Genomic DNA, 18,122 nt, shown 5'->3' with positions numbered 1-18,122 from the left:
TCCTTCCTTGCGCGGTTTTGTTCCCGCCTTGCAGACTGCCCCTGTTACATTGATAACTGCACGATTGCCGATATGTTTGACTGCGAGCAGACAGCTTTTTCTTTTTGTGCATCTCCTTCACGCTCATGCTCGCCCTGGTGCTTTGAATCGGCTAGCTATGTCAGCTGTTTTATTTTCCATTTTCAATTAAAGTGGCAAGAAAAGTCGTTAGGAATTTACAATGCTAATAGCTTTACCTAGAGCAAATGCGAGACCCATTGCATTGCAAATGCTTGTTTTTTTTTTTTTGCAGTTCTGTATAGCGTGAATCTGGTGCGAGGGCATGAGAGACTTTGAAATGAGCACCAAAATATGTTACACATATTTGTTAGGAACGAAGATATTTGGTAATTTGCCAAGAATCACGGGGTGTTCAGATGAGGCCAGGATTCGAATCCAAGTTTCTCAGTTCCTAAGTCAGCAGCTCTACTCACAAGGTCACATGTCCTCCTCCTGACAGTTTAAAGGCAAGCTATTCTCTAAGCAGCGTCTACCCCATTATGAGCAATTGGACCACATCCTACTAATTGTGGATGTATAAACCAGTAACAGGGAAATTACAAAAACTTCGGCTTCTTAAGCATTGGGCCGAAGGCTTTGGTGAAAGGTGCAGTTGTCAGGAACGTTTACTTGGTGTGTCAGTGCATGTGAGGGCGGTGTGAGCCCCCTCCCTCTAACACATAATCAGGCATGTAATGCTCCGAGAGACAGAGCAACGTCCAATGTGCGGACTCCCTTAGGAGCTTGGTGCAACAGCCCAGTGCAATCATGTCAGACATTTTCTGGAAATCTCTATTTCTCCGATTCTCACTTTTAGTGCAGACTGCTGGTTTCACTTTCCTGGTTTCTGAGCGGTATTCTTCACTACATAACATCCAACCTACATACACAACCTGTGGCGGATAGCAGAGTGTGTTTCACGGTTTTAATAAATCTTCTAAGAATTCTGAAGTTAAAGTGTGGCATCTGGGAACGGCCGTGATCTCTGGAAGTTAATAGGCAGAGGAGGGTTGTTTAATGGAAGTTAGGAACTTCAGCTGACATGCGTGTCGCATGCATAAATAAGCAAGCTCTGAGCCTTAGTGCAGACCGGGGAGCTGGAGTCATAAGCAGTGCAGGAGCTTCTTGGGCGGCAAAGGGTGGGGTTTTCAAGTGCCCCAAGTCTCTTGATTGTCTCCTTTCATAACACACAGCATGCAGCTCTGACGTCTCTGCCTAATCGGTAAGTCTTGCTTTCTCTCTCTCTCTTTTCGGGGTGCCCTCTCTGTCTCTCTCTAGCAAGCTTTTTGTTTGTTTTGAAACACATTTTTGAAGAACACGAAAAATACGTTATTTTAATTTTGCCCGAGATCACGCATTATGGCTTGCTGGAACGCTGGGATTCAATTGCACCTTTGGTGGTTAAGCCAGAGGTTTTGTAACTTGCCCGTATATATAGATTTCAGGCAAGTGTGCCCGCTTTATTACGTCCTGCGAAAGGCTTCGGATTTAACCAACCCTATCTATCAAATGTAAATGTAAATGTTTGTGCTTGTTAACAGTAGCACCTGATACATATGGAAAGACAGAGACTTAAAAATTGCACTATCAAGTTTTCAATAAAAACTTGACTTATTATAACGAGCGAATGAAGCTCACTTCCAGAAAGGATTTTATGTGTTTACAACATATAAATGTGTATAATTTTATAAATCAGACGTCAGTTTCCTAGCACTCTGAAGTTATTCTGCCATATGTAACGCGATACAAATTACATTCATAGTATATAGAAAATACAACTTTAAGAAAGTGTATAGGCAACATTTGAAACGGAGGACGTAAAATGTAGGTTATTTTGCAAAACATTATTTTTTTAGTTTAAGGAAGCTTTATTTAAATATTTTAACAAACGTACAGCAGAACATTGCATTTTGGATTATACAACATTATATAACAGTATAATGCAAATGAACAAAATACAGTAAATAATAATGATACATATGGATAATGCACTGTTTCCTCCAAGCAAATGGTAACAATATAGAAAGGTCTGCACCTTATACATATAGCATTTTATATTTTATATTTTGTGAGGAGAGAGAGGGAAAGGAAAGAAGAGGAGAAAAGAAAGGAAGGAAGGGGCATAGGGTGTAAATGAAAAGTAGAAGCAGGACATCAGCAACATCATATAACAATGCTTCTAAACAATTTTTAATATGGTTGTCCTATGGTTATTACTTAATAAAATTAACAAAGTAAAATTGTAAATACATGAGAAGAAAAGTTCATGGAGGCTGGAATACCATAGTTGATTCCTGGGACCGTATGCACTTTCTGTTTACTTAATCAGTAAAAGTTGACCAAAACATATCTTTTTCAATCATGTGTTGCGTAGAGGTAGCTAATGTTCTGTCAAGTTTCTGATGATAGCAGAGAAGGTTCCACCAACCAACTGTAGTTACCATATTATTTTCTTCCAGTTGGATGTGATTATTTGAAATGCAATGGAGATAAGTAGGTCCACAAATTTGCCAAGTTTATGATTGCCAGACCAAAGGTGTGAGCAGCTTCCCAAAAAAATAAGTTAAACATCAAAAGGAAAATTGATTGGACATATGATTCAGATTGCCCTGCAGACCTCCCTCCAAAAAAACGTTTTAATTGAGGGGCAATGACATATAAGTATGTGAGAGGTGTTGGTTTGCAAGACCAACATGTATTTGGAAGAGTTGAGTTGTGTTTATGAATAGAAGTTGGAGTGAGAAACAACAGGTAATAGAAATAATATAGGGTTTTTATGGTGCTGGCATTACAAGATGTGTGAAGTGTTTTAGACAAAATTAAATTCCAGGTTTTTAAAGGAAATAAGTATTGTGGTTTGGTCTCCCACAGTATCTCAATTTTATATTTAGGCGAATGGGAGTTATGTAATGTAAATACTCATACGTGTACGTTGCTTTGATGTTTTGGGAAATGTTAATCTGTTCAAGGGGCGGAGAAGGAATAGAAGATGGTGTTTGTGTAAGTGTAGACATTCATTGCATAAGGGCAATCTTGAGAGATTCATATTTGAGAATGGAAACAGAGGAAGGCCATATTTAATTTGAATTTCCAACAAAAAGAGAGAGAAGTCATTCTGCGCATTAGTTGTTTAACTCAAATTATGCCTTTGATCACGCAATACTTGCTAAAAATTGTCTGATTAGATACTTAAATACATTTATTATGCCAGATGGAGGATTCTATAAATTCCTGTAATAATGTAGGAAGTTGGCTCTGTTTATTCAATATCAAAATTAGATATAGTGTGCACAAAGTCTAGGGGTTCCCCAGAGGCTTAGCAGAGGCTAAAGTAGATAATACCATTGCTCTCTTTTGTGGTAATGTAGTCGAGCAGTTAGGCTTATCAGAGGGTAGTGCAAAGCATTTGTTGTACACACACAGTCAATAAATGAGGCACACACTCAATGACTAACTCCAGGCCAATTGTTTTTATATAGCAAAAATATATTTTGTTACTTTATTTCTAGAACCAAAAGGATCTTGTTGCAGGTAAGTACATTTACAAGTAAGTATCAAGCAAATGCATCAAAGGCACTTTGTTTATATTTGGCAACGAAAACGGTTTACAGGCAAGTAACACTTTTCACTTTCGAAAGTTGACACAGAAAGTTGGGTTAGGATGTCCACAGGTCGGGGTTCAAGTTGACCCCAAATATACACCACCAGCAATACAGGACCGGCCAGCTGCAGAGGTCAAAGTTGGTGTCAGGTTTAAAATGGGATCCTATGGAGACTGGGGCACTCAGAAACAGATCTGCTAGCAGATAAGAACCCATGGCTTCGCAGGCCAGATCTGGGGGTTTAGGTGAGCACCGGATGGGAGGGCCACAGGTCTGCACCGAATACCCACCCTCAATGACACAGGAGTGGCCGGGTGCACGGTGCAAACATCTCATCTCCTTTTGAGTTTTTCAGGGAGCCCCATGATCGTGCCCTTCCATGTCTTGTTGAACCTTTCAACAAGTCCCTTGATTTGTGAATGGTATGGTGTGGTGAACTTATAAGTCACCCCACACTCATTCACCATCTGTTTAAGATAAGCTGACATGAAGTTTGTACCTCTGCCAGAAACCACCTCCTGAGGAAATACTACCCTAGTAAAGATACCATTAAGGGCCTTGGCTACTCCAGAAGCTGTAGTAGACCTAAGGGGAATTGCTTCAGGATATCTGGTGGCATGATCCACTACTACCAGTATATACCGATTTTGTGAGGTTGTGGGTGGTTCACGTGGACCCACAATGTCCACAACAACCCTTTCAAAGGGAACCCCCACCACAAGGAGTGGCATTAGGGGGGCTTTTGGATGGCCACTTGCCTTTTTACTGGCTTGGCAGGTGACAAAACTCCTTCACCTTCTGTGACATATTGGGCCAGTAGAACTGGCTGAGAAGCCTATTCCATGTTTTTGTCTGTCCCAGATGCCCAGCTAGGGGGATGTCATGAGCAACAGTGAGGATGAATTCCCTAAACTGCTGAGGCACTACCACTCTTCTGTTTGCACCAGGTGTGGGGTCTCTGGCCTCAGTGTATAGGTGCCCTTCCTCCCAATAGACCCTGTGGGAGCCACTGACATTTCCCTTCTCCTGGACAGCTGCTTGCTGCTTCAAGCCTTTAAAAGCAGGGCAGGTTCTCTGTTCCTGGCACAGCTGTTCCCTTGAGGGTCCCCCTTGGCCCAGGAGCTCTACCTGATAAAGGTCTAGCTCCATGGACTCAGTTCCCTCACTTCCTGAGAAGAGAATTCTTGGTTTTGTTGCTGTTCAGAAGCTGGCCCCTAGTGTTCTTTCCCTTTCACTTGGAAGGTTGGGCCATTATTACAGGCTCCAACACTTCTTTTTCACCCTGTGCTCAGCTTTGTGCTCTAGTTTTCACACACACCATCTCAGGGATTCCCAGCATGGCTGCATGGGTTTTGAGTTCTACCTCCGCCCATGCTGAGGACTCCAGATCATTCCATAGCAAGCATTGTATTGGGACTGTTTCATGCCAGTAGGCCTTCCCCATTCTAAGGTCACCATGGGATGGACCTTAGTTACACTGCCAGCATTGGTGACTGAATACGCTTCTTCAGCAAGATAATGTCCTGGGGAAACCAGTTTTTCTGTCACCATGGTGACACTGGCCCCTGTATCCCTCATGGCTTTTACTTTTGTCCCATCAATCAAGGGGTGCTGTCTGTATTTGTTCATGTTAGGGGGCCAGACTGCAAAAGTGGCAACATCTACCCCACCCTCAGAGACTAAAGTAGCTTCAGTGTGAACCCTGATTTGTTCTGGGCACACTGATTATCTCACCTGGAGACTGGCTATACCAGTGTTAACTGGAACAGACCTAGGGGGATTCTTTTTGGGACAGACCAAGTCTCCTGTTTGATGTCCAATCTGTTTACAGTTGAAACACCAGGCCTTTTTTGGGATCTACATTTTTATCCATGTACCCATGAGAAGGTTGTGAAGAGGTTTGAGGTCCACCCTCTTGAACAGGTTTTTGGGGGCCTTGAGAAGATTCTTTACTTTTATCCTTAGGTGTCTCACCACCCTTCCCCTGGGGAGGCTTTGTATCCCTTTCTTTTGGTCACCCCCAGTGGAAGTCTTGGTCATACTTGTCTTGACCCAGTGGTCTGCCTTCTTTCCCAATTCTGGTTCCACAAGCCCTCTCACAGGCTGTGAACCACTTGGTGACGTCATCACCCTCCTCATATTTGGAGACAATCCCCTTGGGAATTTTAAGGATATCAGAGTGCTCTCTGTCCCTAACTGTTGTATTGCTGCTACCATTAATGGGTGCTAAGCCCATTTCTGCTCTCTCCCTCTCTATAGCCAGGAGCTATTTCTCCAAAGCTAATATTTTGGCCATCCTTGCTAAAAGGAGGTCCTCTTCATTTAGGCTGCCCTCAATATCCCCAGAGGAACTGGACTACTATGTGGGAGACCCAGGCCCTGAGAGTACTATATTTAGACATAGGGTCCTTGGGGCCCTGGTCTCCCTAGTTAGGTTAGGAAGGGGAGTTTATCCTCAAGATCCTTAACTTCTTCCCCATCTGAGGGGAGGTCTTCCTCCTCAAGAGGGTGTTCCCTTGTGTACTCTGCCAAGAGCTCCTGGAGCTTTACCTTGGTAGGGTTGGAAATGGTTTGATATTTTTCATGTGCCAGGGGGACCTTAACTCTCACATCCCAAGATGGAGGTAAGGGGTGAAGTTGAGCTCCACAACCATGTCCTATGAGTTGTTCATTATGTTACTAAAGTTGAGGTTTACTTTTAGGAACTAAACCCACCTCTTGCTACTTACCTCTAACTATAGTAACTTTTAAATCTGAAAAGGAAATGCTAAAGGGGACTTCACCAAGGCCCTAGCAGGACTTACAAAAAATTAGAAAACTGTCAAATTTGAAAATCAATTGAATCTAAAGGCAATTTTGGAATTTAGTCATGCGATCTGGTATTGGCTGAGTAGTCCAGCAAATGCAAAGTCGTAGACCCCACAGCTGATCCACCGATTTAGGAAGATGGCTCTGTATATACTGTATCAAAATGAGCTATACTGTGCACAGAGTCCAGGGGTTCCCCAGAGGCTAAAGTAGATAACACTAATGCTCTATTTTGTGGTAGTGTGGTCGAGCAGTTAGGCTTATCAGAGGGTAGTGCAAAGCATTTGTTGTACTCACACAGTCAATACATGAGGCACACACTCAATGACTAACTCCAGGACGATTGTTTTTATATAGCAAAAATATATTTTGTTACTTTATTTCTGGAACCAAAAGGATCTTGTCGCAGGTAAGTACATTTGCAAGTAAGTATCAAGCATATGCATCAAAAGCACTTTGTTAATATTTGGCAAAGAAACCGGTTTACAGGCAAGTAACACTTTCACTTTAGAAAGTTGACACTTGGGGACATATTTATACTATTTTTGCATTGTCTGTGCTTATTCTTATTGGTGCAAAAACAGCACAAACTTAACTCCATATTTATATTTTTACGCTAAACCCGTCTAGCGTCACAAATATAGAAGTGAACAACATTTTTTTGGATGCGTGAACCCACCTTGCGTCAATGAGATGCAAGGTAGGAGTTCCCATCCCAAAAATGACTCTAAGCCCGAAGCGCAGAGGTCTTCAAACTGTGGGGCATGTCCTCCTAGGGGGGCCTCAAGTGATGCCAGGGGGGTGCCAGACACTGGCCAGAAAAAGCATTATACAGATAACATGCCTTTGTTTTAAGCAGAAGCTTGTTATTGCATTTTTAAAAAGGTAACAGTATTTTACTGCAATGTTTAAATAGGTCTAGACATATTTAAACATTGTCATTTTTATAAAACAATAGTGAAAAATTCAGAGGGAGGCCCAATGATTTTTATTTTTCAACTGGGGGCACGGCATAAAAAAGTTTGGAGAATACTGCTGTAGCGCCATATTTATCCTCCTGTGCTAAAATGGCTCACGGGTGGGAGGGGGACCCAAAAATGATGTTAACCCCGTTTTGTGTCAAATTGTAATGCCTGGGTTTGACCATGTGTTAAAATGAGGCCCTTACACCACTACTTACAAAAAACTCACAGAAGGAACATTTTCTACCTCCAGGACACTAGGTACATACCGTAGACGTCTGCAACAACAGCAGCTCCCTCCACCACCACTCCAGCAACCCCAAACACCACCACAGCACCCACAAAGGCAACACAGAAGGCAGGAGAGGATATTTTGACAGAGGACAACCCTCCTTGGCCTCAGCGAGCAAGAAATCATTAGGACTTACCTTCTCAACAGGGAGTCCATTCTACGCCTGCTGATCCAGAATGGGCCAGACATCACAGCCAGGCTGCAAACTCCCTAAAACATACCACCTATCACAAAGCTCCTCACTGCTCTGCACACAGTGGCTTCTGGATCCTTTCAGACAACAGGGGCACTAGTGGCTGTTGTCTCTCAGCCATCTATATCAGACTTCCTGCCTAAGGTCCTAGATGCCATTATCCGCCTCACACCCCACCACATCTGCTTCTCAAACATCCAGCAATTGTAGCAGGAGACCAAGCAAGGTTTCTATTTAATTGCTGGGTGTCCGCATGTGCTGGGTGCAATGGACTTCACCCATGTACAGCTGGTGCCACCTGCTGACACAGAACATCTCTACAGGAACTACAAGCACACCCATTCAATTAATGTGCAGGCCATTGTGGACCACCATGGGCTCTTCACGAACATCTCAGCCAAGTATCCTGGCAGCGTCCATGATGCATTCATATTCTGGCACTCCAGTATCAATGAGCGGTTCCAAGACAGTAGGCCCCTGTAGGAGTATGGAGCACATGACTGGCCATACATGCATTGTACTAAGGGACACCTTAGAAAAATAGCTGAGCCCTCTCCCAAGGTCTGTACTGTGCATGTGTAGTAAGTCTGGCTGAAAATCCAATTTCTAAGAAGCTAGGACATACACCTGTACCAAATGTGAGCATCATACTAATATGTGATACACACCTTTGGATACCTGAGAACTCATCATTAATTTGGTGGGCTACGGAGGCCGCTCAGCAAACTTCTACCGCCGTTGGACTGCCATTGCGGTCTAAACACCTCAGGCCCTATTAGGAGTTCACCGCTGGGCCTGCGGGCGGAACAGTATTTCTGCTGGCAGGCCCAGGTGGGAACAGGGCCTAAAATTGCAACTGGTTCGTAATTGAGCCGGCTGCAATGTGGAGTTGCAGCGGGTGCAGCAGCACTGGTTGTGCTTTTTACTGCCTGTAATTCGGGCAGTGGAAAGCTCAACAGGGCTGTCCATGGGGACCCTGGCACTGCCCATGCCAAGTGCATTGCCAGTGCAGGGGCCCTCAGGGGGCGACCATCACCTCAATTCTGCCAGCCATGCAAAGGCTGGGAGATTGGGTAGTTGTAATCCAGAGGGCAGCTCTTCTTGCAGAGCTGGCCTGGCAGGTTAAGACCTCTGGGACTGCCAGGCTGCTGGCAGGTGGCAACCTGGTGATGTTGGCGGTCCAACCGTGGCGGGTCCACCACTGTCATAATGTGGCGGTCATGCTGCCATGACCGTGGCGGTCCAACCGCCACTGTGAGTCTGGCGGTCTTAAGATTTGTAATGAGGGATAAGATGGCTGACACAACCATCAGCTGCCACTAAGGCCCACTAAGTGTTACACTGCATGCGTAATGCCATATGCGAACATCAACAGAATAGTCTAGCTTTGTATGGCTACTATGCTTGCTCCACATCTGACACCATTGTGCTGCAAGGAGGTGGTAGTCTCCATCTAACATTAGGGCACTACTACTAATATGGACTACACAAAACATGTTACATACATGATGAGCATACGTATTGGAATCCAGATGGTCATATTCAGGTCATTGAATCAGTACCCAAGATTGTCATTTACATCAACACTGTCAAATTGAACCATATTGCAAGACCAGGAACATACACAATACCACAATCACATCTGATTCACCACTCAAAATGCAACCAACTACTGCCATGGTATATTCGACATCCCTCTCAAGTATTTACTAAATTTCACCCTCTTATCTTTCCAGCTGACCAAGGTCATGGCATTCAGCCGTGGGTCATGACACCATTTGCAAATCCAACAACCAATGAACAGCGTGCCCACAATGAAGGACACAAGAAAACACGCAAAGTGGTGCAGAGGACATTTGGCCTTCTCAAATCCAGGTTCAGGTGCCTGGACTTGACAGGAGGAAGCCTCCTGTATGCTCCCAGGCTGGTATGGAAGATAATACTGGCATGTGCCATCCTGCACAACATTTGTCTTAAGAACAATGTCCCCTGGGATGGACAAAGTTTATGTCCACAATGAGGAGGATGTTGGGGCTGAGGACCTTGAGGGGGAATAACCAAACACAGCAGCAGGAGTTCGCAGGAGACTGACCATTGTTGAGAACCTTTATACCTAGTCAACAAAATAATTACTTTGTAAATACCTCCAATAAATATTTGTTTAAACACATTCTCCTTGGTCTACTCATTGTCTAACATGTATACCATTGGAATGTGACTGTAACCTCAGGAAGTGTGTCAGAAACACAAAAACTACAAGTATGGTACAAACATCCTTGGTGATGTAGGAGGTTCTACAGAGTCCATCTCACATATCAGTAACACACACATCACTGGCATATGACTTCTGAAGGTCTAGATCCATGCACCACTACATACATTGTGCCATCACATGGGCAAGGTGCAATTTCATAGGCCATTCACCACCACAACACCATGCCTAACAGGATGTATGCGAGGGGACACACATAAGGTAGGGGCTGTCAAGAAATGGAAGTTAAGTAATGTTAGAACTGAACAGTGTCACTACTCTGTGATTGTTTCTTTGCCTGCACGGTACATGTGTGTCAAGGGGGGGACATCATAGGTAACAATGCTCCTTCAGTAATTGTCCATGGAATATAATCAATGTTTGAAGCTGAGCCTGCACAGTGTGTCCAGGGGAATATGTTCTGGTACTGCAATTGGGCACATCCCTGACATATGGAGGACTGTAAATCATGTATACACATATACATTTGCTGGGAAATGGCCAGTGGCTTGGCAGACAAATTAAGCAGCGAGGAGTGTTGAATCCATATACAAACACGTAGCAGATTGTATGGATCCATGAATTTTAATGGGAGAATGCATCAGCCAAATGATAGTCTGGCTGGAATGTAGTCAGAGTGTGTAACACTCACCATCTACAAAAGATGGCCACTTGTCACACAAATTGGCTTCCTTCACACATGCCTACTGCTAATAATGATAAATATATGAAGACACATATGTGGGTGTCCGTCGTAGGTAGCAACGGGAATGCCATTATCCACAATGATTGACCTGTGTCTGCATGTCTGCACAGTATGCTCTGTATAACAACATTACACAGCACATAGCAATACAAAGCACTCATTGTCACATGACAGATCCATTGCATGCTACCAAAAGTGACTAAATAGCTGTTACATATTCTGGCCTCCAATATCGCAATCAGGTGTGGCATGTGCTAACATGTGCAGCATTGTTCTATAGTGTCAGAGACCCTGTATCACACTGAGTGGGAGTAGACATAGCTATATCAGAAGCATCTGGTAAAGGATAAATACAGCACTAAGATGATGACACACCCCAACATCATTCAGTCATGGTAAAAGTCAGCTAGGTTGTGGCATGCAGGGAGATTTGCATTGCCATGTTCAACGGAGGTTGTTGATGGACAGCTCTGAGATACCCACAGATACTTGTAAATACAACAGCCAATGTCACTTGGAGACTACTCAAGTGCTCTGCCATGTGTAATTTCATGTGTGTGTGGCACTCATAACATCTCACTAACATCGCCAATGGGACATTACTTACTAAGTTGACAGTTGCAGAAGGGAATATCTCCACATTGCACAAGTCACATGTTGTATCCAGTCCCTATATCACCAGACAATGGTACCATAGAAGATGTGTACAAAGTGCTAGCAGACAAATGACTGGGAGCAATGGAGGAACGAATACATACCTTACCAGTAATGGCTGAAAAAAGGGATAATGACCAGACATATACCAAAACAGACACTGTAAGACACCAATGTCTACATGTTAAACTTTAACAGATCTAAAGAGAGGGTGGCCACGTCCGTACATGATGCAGACATGTTTGCCACTAGCATACCATGATATTTGGCCTTTGCATGCTACCAGAAAAGGAGACAGTCACATACAACACTATCTGTACCATGTCATTTGTCCAACCTTGACGTCACAACAGTTATACAACCCCTAAGCAAGCTGAACATGGACACAACTTTGGATTTCGAAAATGTATACATGTCCTGCATGTGTAAGCACACAACCTCTGTACCTGAGAGGGGAAGGCTGACATCAAGTACTGCATTGGAACTCATAACAACCAGGTCAGTATGACCACATTTGCGCATGTCTCCATCTATTAGGGATTGTGCAGAAGCTGGAAATTAGCTATCATAAATGGTAGAGATCCCAGCTCAATGAACCTACACACTACTGCTCTGACTACCTCAATGTATGATGATGTCAGATGCTTGATTCATGTGCACAGGGGGCAGAGTAAAGTGGAGCACCATTAACCTACACTTCTACATGCAACCATGCATTTGTATCACCACACAAACTCATACATTGATGAAAATGAGTAGGCCTGCCATCTATGCCACTCTGTAACACTGCAACACAGTGTTACGGCATTGTATGTGACAGTCACGATTAACATGATTTTGACAAATCAGTGTATCCATTTGGAGGCAGGCACACATATCCCAAAGATCTCTACACACATGTACCACCATAATGGGCCAGCCTTGGTAATGCGTATGGATTAAGTACAAAAGCTAACCTAGCACTAAAATTATGGCATAGGTATCACAAAACCCGTGAGAGTCAAACATTTCTCATCAATTGTGTAGTGACATACAGAAAATATGTGTCAGTGATGTGACTAACAAGCAATAGTAAAAAGCCAATTTCTGTATATGCAGGATATATCAATGTAGGCTTGCACATCCCATTGACACAGCAATGGTGTGATGTGTTACACAAATCATACAACACATGTCTATACAGACACATGGCATATAGCATAATTCACCAACACACGTGTTCATAACATCTGCAGCAAATAAGATGCATGGGAAACCACATGGCACATGTTTAGCTGACCTATAACAAGTTAAATACGATAATTAACCAGTGAGTAGACACACATGCACACTCAACTTGACAGGTGATACGTGAAGTCAATGCAGTCCGAGTCCACTGCATACTCTGAGTACAAAATGTAATGGCTGACACATGCCTTAGCATGTGTTTGAGAGAGGGCCTAAATACAAAATCGTTTGTAGGTATGTATACATATATTGCCCACAGACATAACTATATAGTCCACCTGCTACATTTCTGTGGACACAGTGTAGGTACACATGCACATATGCACAAAGTATGAGTGAGTGCCTGAAGCTGACTCATGAATACACCTGTTGGTTGAACATACCAATTACACCGTAATGACATTAATGCATACACTTGCACATGTAGCCAAAAAAATATATACCACATAGTCGGACAGCCCATGTAACATGTGATGTGATTCAGGCTGCATTCAAGGGATACAATGGAAAAAATGACACAATTGTGATATGCTTCCAGAAAAATGATGCAAACACATCAACACCACACTGCAACTTGGAGAAAATGACGCCTGGGCCCTGAGCGTCACCACTACTCTCAGTGCACGATGGAGAAAAATGAACACATGACTCATGCGTAAAAAAAAAAACATGCATGACGCAAAAAAAAGTGACGCACATTCCCAGGATGTGATGTACCAGGACATCCTGTCTGCAAGCATGGTACAGTGAGTGTAGTTTCAATTTCACTTCACAGTCTGTTCCCTAGTGATTGTGTGTGGTTGTGTTTTGAAGGTGCTGGTGGATTTGTAGTGTGTTTGGAGGTGTTGTTTTTTCCCTTGTGCTGTCCTGTCCTGTGTCCTGTCCTGTGTTTTTGGTGTCTAAATTGTCTATTTACTTGTAATTGTATTGAAAGTTTACTGTTTTTGTCATTGTATTGTGGGGGTGTTTGTCTGGGGTAGATTAGTTGTTGGGGTAGTATGGGGAATTGGGGTAGTTGTTAGGCTTAAGTTTCCTTTTCCTGTTATTTTTTTGAGTGATGTCCTTTCCCCATTGGGAATGTCTGAGAAGGGTAGGGTAGGATGGGGAGGATGTTCGCTGATGAACTGATGATCATGTGGTTGGTGGCCCACTACCTGCCTCTGATGCTGCAACTGGGTGGCTGGGCGATCTTCGGCTACCCCACCAAGGCAAGGCAGCTGCGGTGGGGCAAGGTGGTTCACCACCTCACACGCATTTTCAAGACGGGACGCAACGAGCACCAGCTGAAGTATTGGTGGGCAGATCTGGTGGCAAGGGAGAAGGATCTGCTGGACCATTTGAGCATTGAAATCGACGGAACTGTTGGTAAGTCTCCCATTGCTATCCAATCACCTGCAGTTAGCATTTGACTGACAGTTGCAGATAAATCTGAGTGCTGAATGTAATGGTTGTGAACATGTTGTATGCAACCTGTATAAAGAGTCTCTGTGCCACTTGAGGCCTGCAGTTCAAATGTACTACAATTCAGCCAATGCAGGACACATGTATGATGAACCCTGCATAACCATCATGAAGGGGTATATTTAAGAGCCCCTAGCGGAACCTTTGCACTGCCATAGTGTTATATTATTGACGGTAAGGCAACGCAAACCTGCCATTTACCCCGTGTTGTCTTTACAAATTGGTGCCTTGCATGCATTGGACCACTTTGGTAAGGCTTGCCACACATTATGGCTGTGCCAGGCACAGTGTATGCAAGGGGGCCTTTCTGGGGCAAAAGGAACCTCCAAATTAGCACTTCAATGAGATTGTTGCACCCCATTTGTTGTGGATTTCTTAACGCCTGCTCTTTGCAGGCATTGAAAATATGCTCCTATTATGATCAATGGGCCTCTGGGTGCTTAAAAGGACTAGCAACAAAACTTTTGATGGTGCGCAGACTATTGGATACGGCGCACACATGGTGGTGTCAGGAGTGCGCTACGGCCCGCACTTTAACAGTCACTGCACTAGGTGCTGCGTCACTACCATGTATATGGGCCAAAGTGTAGTGATGCATGCACAGTTAAACTTTTCAATAAACAGCTAGGAATGGCGCCTGCACCACAAAACAGGCATTAAAGGGTGTGTAAAAACTAAAATAGGGAGGGCAAACTCCAAACCTCAGAGTCACTAAATATTTTCCTCTGTATGAATTTCAAACACTCTAGGGCTGCTGAGAGAAGTTGTGAAATTTGGGCATATATATGTGTGAGCATTGCCCCTTTGTACTCAGCAGACGTTTCAGTGATCTGTAGCATCTCCTACTGAGTGCATCATTGGCCTTCACACGAATACATGATAATGGGCCACACCACCATCATGCTGTGACTTATTTTTGTCTACGCACAGACATGGCTGTGAGTAAGGGGTGCACTAAGGCCCACAAGAACAGTATAGATGCAATAGATGCTGCAATACTGTAGTCCTATAGGCCTCTTGGTGTCATTATGTAAGGGATCTTGACCATGCACTGGGTCCAGACTACTGGCAGTTCCACTTGACTTATGCATTGTGTATCAGAGTCAGCCTATACGATCTCCATGCCCACACGCATGTGCTGAGCCTCTTGACTGCAACATCACATCTACTAGTCAATGCATCTGCCATCCAGTATACCCACAATTCATGATGACTATGTAGACTTTGGGCCTCATTATGAGTCTGGCAGTCTTCAGACTGCCAAACCCATGGTGGCGGTCGGACCACCGCAGTTGTGGCGATCTGTCCACCACATTATGACTGTGGCGGAGCTGCCACGGTCTGACCGCTGACACTACCAGGGTGCTGCCAGCCTGCAGCCTGGTGGTCCCAGCGGTTATAATCCACCAGGGCAGCGCTGCAAGCAGTGCTGCCCTGGGGATTACGAGTTCCCATACTGCGAGCCTTTACATGGCGATTACACTGCCATGGAAATGCTGGCACAATGGCAGTGTTGTGGGCCCCCATGCACAGCCCTGTCACACATTCCACTGCCTGAATTGCGGGCAGTGGAATGCACGATGGGTGCTGCTGCACCCGCCACACCGCCACATTGGCGCTAGCGCCATTAGGAGCCATTGTCAATGTTAAGGCCCTGCAGTGAACTCTTAATAGGGCAGGCGGTGTTTAGGCCGCACAGGCGGTCTGATGGAGGAATGAGTTTGGCGGGCGGACTCTGCCGCCCGCCAAACTCATAATGAGGCCCTTTGTATTGGACAGGTAAGTCTGGTACTTCAGCTTTCAGTGTTGGGGTCCTGTAGTTACAATGTTGGGAACTGTGACACATCTGACAACAGCCACAATTGGAACTCTGTCTTGCAACACTGACCGGTGACCATCACTGATAAGGTTAGCTACCTCTGTACCACACCAATGAGTTCTTCTGGTACTCCCAGCTGACTATATTGCCCTTGACTTGCTTTTCAGCCATACTTGCTGTATATGATGAGGAAACTATATATGTGTCCTTCATTTTTAACATACTCAGTGAATTGCTTCTAGATGACACCATCATACACATTTGTCATATTAGGATCCTAGGGCCAGATGTCGCAAAGTTTTGTGAGTCGCTAATGGCCCGATTCGCTATTTGCGACCTCGCAAAATCCGAAATGGGATGCAAAAATCCCATTTCCGAAGTGCAAATAGTGATGCGAGCCATTACCGACTCGCAAAAATTGTGACCTGTTTTTGTGACCCGCAAATAAGAAGTTGCAATTTGCGAGTCGCAAACCATATGAAAAAGCCAGTCGCAAATTGCGACTAGTCGCAAAAAGCCCATTTTGCACATCCAGATTACCACTGATTCACAGCAGGTGGTAACCAGAACCAAAGTATAAAAGGAGACCCAGAAGGCACCTGGGTTACTCAAAATGGCCGAACTGTATGTGATAGCATGGAGGAGGAGAGTCCACGCCGCCCAGCAGAGGAGGAGGAGGACGCAGAGACAGGAGAGGATATACCGAACCACGCCAACACTATTCCAAAAAACTGAGATTTATGACAAATATAGACTGAGCAGTGCTGCAATCTTAGAATTAATTGAACTACTCAATCTGCAGCTTGAACGACAGACAATGCGCGGCAGCGCCATCCCTACACATGTGTAAGTGCTATGCTCACTGCACCTCTTGGCCTCGGGTAGCTATCAGGGCGTGATTGCTGTGGCAGGTGGGGTATCCCAAAGTACACTCTCACGATTCTTCAGATGTTTCCTAGATGCCATACTCACACACATGTCCAGATATATATACCTACCCAGGAATGAGGCAGAAATTAACAGCACCAAGTTGGACTTCTACAGAATTGCCAACTTCCCCCATGTAATAGGGTGTGTGGACAGGACACATATACTAATCTGCCCTCCTGCAAATCTGGAATATGTGTTCTGCAATAGGAAATGTACCCACTCACTAAACATCCAGGTGGTATGTGACACCTATAATGTAATTACTGACATTGTAGCTAAATTTCCAGGGAGTACACATGACTCATACATATTCAGGCAAAGTAGGATACACCAACGCCTAGAACGTGGGGAGTTTGGAGACGAATATCTATTAGGTATTGCTGACTACACCCTGAAGCCTTACATACAGGTCACTGTGGAAACCATTCATGCCCTGCTAAAATTGCTTATTTTTGTCAAACAGGTGACAGTGCATATGCTCTAAGACCATGGATACTTAACCCGTACCTAACACCTGGCAATGAGAACGAGAGGCGTTATAACAGTGCCCATTGGCGGACCAGAACTGTCATCGAGAGGACCTTTGGATTGTTAAAGGCAAGATTCAGGTGACTCCACAAAAGTGGAGGTGCACTCCAGTATGCCCCAGAAACAGCATTCAAGATTGTCGCCACCTGTGCAATCCTACACAACATTGCCACCAGACGTGGGCTACATCTCACCTCTGAAAACACAGATTCGGAGGATGAGGAGCAAGAGCTACCACACCGACAGCCTGGGGATAGAAGCATTGCAAATACAGGCAGACAGAGACGGAACCACATTGCAACCCAATACTTTGGCAGGTACAGGTGGCAATTTTCACCACACTCACTAATGTCAGACACACATAGCCCAGCTGTGTAGTGAAAAAAACAAAACCTTTTTATTTCTAAACTATATGGGGAAAGAAAAGTGCTGTCTGTTAAAGTCTGTACTTGTCCAAATGTGATGAGGACACATTAACGTCATGTGCCTCATGAACCATGCTGTATGGTGGCTCACACCCTCCTCCTTGAGCGCCCAGCATGGTTCATCCCTGGTGGGTCCCCTGACCCCTGCCGTGCACTTCCATTCCTTAGAACACGGAACTCACTGGCAGACACGCTACTTATTGTAGACTGTCCTGAGGGGTCTCC

General features: G+C 44.5%; 1 protein-coding gene across 1 annotated transcript in view; it reads left to right on the top strand.

Moving 5' to 3' along the window:
* Positions 1-1,140: 1,140 nt before the first annotated feature.
* LOC138288161 (arylsulfatase A-like) overlaps positions 1,141-18,122 on the top strand; it is a 480,219-nt gene continuing 463,237 nt past the window's right edge. The window contains exon 1 of the mRNA XM_069229468.1: positions 1,141-1,261. The gene's annotated coding sequence lies outside the window, so the exon portion shown is untranslated. The remainder of the gene's footprint in view (positions 1,262-18,122) is intronic.

The sequence above is a fragment of the Pleurodeles waltl genome, chromosome 4_1 (assembly GCF_031143425.1).
Source record: "Pleurodeles waltl isolate 20211129_DDA chromosome 4_1, aPleWal1.hap1.20221129, whole genome shotgun sequence".
Classification (NCBI taxonomy): domain Eukaryota; kingdom Metazoa; phylum Chordata; class Amphibia; order Caudata; family Salamandridae; genus Pleurodeles; species Pleurodeles waltl.
The sequence above is the reverse complement of the archived record's forward strand: the minus strand, read 5'-3'. Positions and strand labels throughout refer to the sequence as shown.